Raw genomic sequence first — 3,476 nt, 5'->3', positions numbered from 1 at the left:
ATTGGATTTTTATTGCAATGACATTTTTAAGTTAATGATTATTGGCAATTTATTTCTGATGATTCTGACAATTTGTTATTGATGACATTGTTAACCAAATGCTAACAAACAGCCATCCCAATTTGAACAGAAGACAGAGGTGGTCTTCAAGCATATTTCTGGCCTGCTCAAAATGAGCTCCTTTAACCAGACACAACAACAGTAATAAACACAACAACAGTCACAAAATCTGCTTCAGGACATCGATTAATTTACTAAAAATGGGCAACAAAACACTGGGCAACCTAAAACTGGGCAACAGAAAAAAATAGTAAATGAACAACCTAAGGCACAACATGCAGTAATAAATAGCAGCAATACAGTAACTTCAATTTAGGCAAACCAACTAAATAAGTCACCAAGTCATAAGTTTGACAATTACATCATATTGGAGAAGTGGATGCCACTACTATAACTTCAAAAACTCACTCAACCCTTAGTCATAATAAGGCATCCAACTCCAAATGCTAACACCAAAAAAACAAAAATAAACCAAGTGTTTCAGTTTCACTTTAGCACATGTAAGATGTTACCAACTAACAAAACAAAACAAGTCCTAATCAGATTATCAAGTCCCCTTTTCTTATCTTCAACTTTCCAATTCTTTGTCTTGTTTGCATCTCCAATTGATTCTCCGTGATTGCTGCCTTTCCCTTCCATGTCAAGTTTACTGGAGAGTATGGAAGATCAACAGGTGCACTTACATCTGTGTTGTCTCCTGTAAACTTAATTGTCCTTGTCCCAGTGTTCATACCAACCTACTACCTTTCCATAAGTCTAGTTTGTGCTTCTGATATAATACTAGGCCTTAATGGAGGTTCAGGGCCATCATCAACATCTGAAAAATGATCCAGAGTTGGAGTAGGCATAAAGATAAATGATTGACTGCTGCCAATGCCTTGACTTGTTTGAGACACTTGGTATGCTGATAAACTGATATCTTTATTTTCTACTTGTGACTCCAACACCTCATCATCACCAGTGTCTTGATCAAGCAAAGTCCTTTGTCTTTTGGCTGGCTTCTTAGCCCTAGATGTCTGCCCATCATTTGATGGTCGCTTCTTCTTTGTCACTTTCTGCCCAGTCAATGGCTATTTAATGCAAAAAAAAAGTTAATAATAATTAAGTATAATAACATGTTCATTGATGATGGCCTTGTATCTAGCTTCTAATATCCAAGCATTGAAAGACTCTGTAAAATTGTTACCCACACCTTGATTCTTACAGACAGTGTCAAAGTATGCCCTACACCAACTCTGAGGTGGGTACTTTAACAAGTCTGTAATAGCTGCTTCCTTCAACTGTCCCAACTTGCTCAACTGATCCTTGAAGTCTTCTGCTTAAGTGGCCCAAGCACTCCATCAAAGTAACTTCTTCATTTCAAGACCTCTATACTCTTCGCACCAGTTTGACTCTACATGTCTCACACAGAACCTATACTTTGCTTCAGGAAGGACTGTCTTTATTGCCTCCATTAATCCTTGCACATATCAAAATATTTTAGAAGATTAGTAATGATAAAGTTATAATAGATTAGTAATGAAAAAAGTTATAACAGATTAGTAATGAAAAAAGTTATAATAGCTTAGTAATGAAATAATACCTTTTGCATGTCCGACATAAATGTGAGTCCATTGCCCATATTCAAGTCCAATGAATTGTGAAGAGGCTCCAAAAATCAAGTCCAACTTCTTTTTGTTTCTCTACCAACTACAGCCCAAGCAAGTGGATAAAAGTGATTCATATTATCTTGCCCAACAGCAACTAGTAGCTGTCTGTTAGCCTTCCCCCTTAAGAATGTACCATCAAGCCCGATAAATGGTCTCAAGCCCTCTTTATACCCCATCTTCAATGCCTAAAAACAAATGTACATCCTAAGGAATTTTTTTTTGCCTTGGAACAATGCTTCTTTAGATAAATTAATAACCACATCACTTCCAGGATTACTGTCCCTCAAAGCATTGGCATATGCTTCAAGCTTGTATAATCATTAGTGAATCTCCCTTCCAACTTCTCCAATATCATTCTCTTTTCCCTTTTAATATTTGATTTACTAGTATTAAGATAAAATGAATTCTTCAGCTCTGCCCTCATTTCTTTCACCTTATACTTAGGGTTGTCTTGCAACTTCTTCTTGAAGTAGTAAGCTATAGTGTTATATTCAACCCTACCATTATCAAAAGCAGGATTACACTCATATCTTGGGTTTAGTGTCTTCAATCTATATCCATCACTGCACTTGTCACTGGATATAAGACATTTAAATGGGCAGCCATGTACACACTTGTACCTCACTCTAATTTTGTCACTTTTCAACAGCTGTAATTTCTTTTGATTAACCAATGAATAAAGGTTCATGAACTTTCTAGATTCAGGGATATCCTTGAAAGACATGCCTTTATGAATCTCTTTGTATTCATTAAGGTTTTCACTAGGATGCTTTTTCTTTTGTGCCTCAAATTGTTCTAACTCTTTTGAATCATAGGCCAAGCTATCAGAACCTGCCTGATCTTCATCTTCGTCTTCACTACTGTTATCATCAGTACCAACTAATATTGGTGATATATAAGTCTCAGTATGGTTGACAATGTTTGAGACACAAACACTTTCTTCACATTCATCTATAACATAGACATTTAGTACCTTAAATTCCTCACAGACAAGGCATAAAACTACTTAATCCCTATATCTCCTTCAAATTCATAATACTTACCAGATGGGCCGGCAATTATTAATTGTTGTACCCCTATATACCCTAACTGAAGAATGTATTCATCTACTATATCTTTAAAAGACAATAGGTCAGAATCTTTATCTTTTCGGATGTGGACCGACTTCTTTGAATAGATTAGGTGTGGTTCTGTAATCCAGTCACCTCCACAATTAAAAACTAGGTCCACAAGAATCATCTACAAACATAAATAAGACAATATAAAAACTTTATGACCATAAAGTAATACTTTATACAAAATGGACCCCACTTGATAAAGAAATCAGAAATCAAACAATAAAGAATGCAGAACATTACAATAAAGAAGGAAAAATGCATATGTACTCCCCGACCTATACCCGGATTTTCAACTACACACTTTATTGCGGGAATCCTATTACCCCCTAAACTTTTTTTTAAATGGAATAAATAAGACCCTAAAACTAGACAACCAAACTCTTGGCAACTGGTGAACTACACGTGCTTGCACATGTATATTTAGTACTTTTTTTATTCTTTCTTCTTTCTCTTATCCTTTTTTCTTATTTCTTATTATTCTCATTTTTTTTGTTGTTTCATTCTCTTTCTTTTTGTTTTGGTCATCTGCAACATAAAATGGTGGTTGTCGAAATTCCAAGGACACCATTTTTTCTGGCAAAAAAAAATATTCCAGAGACAAATTTGTATCCTTATGTGAGTGTATTTTGATATATATATATATATATAT

At 35.0% G+C, this 3,476-nt stretch overlaps 1 pseudogene; it reads right to left on the bottom strand.

The window, feature by feature from the left end:
• Positions 1 to 357: 357 nt before the first annotated feature.
• LOC109220226 overlaps positions 358 to 3,476 on the bottom strand; it is an 8,131-nt pseudogene continuing 5,012 nt past the window's right edge.

The sequence above is a fragment of the Nicotiana attenuata genome, unplaced genomic scaffold (genome assembly GCF_001879085.1).
Source record: "Nicotiana attenuata strain UT unplaced genomic scaffold, NIATTr2, whole genome shotgun sequence".
NCBI lineage: Eukaryota > Viridiplantae > Streptophyta > Magnoliopsida > Solanales > Solanaceae > Nicotiana > Nicotiana attenuata.
Note: the sequence above shows the minus strand (reverse complement) of the source record. Positions and strands in the feature narration are given on the sequence as shown.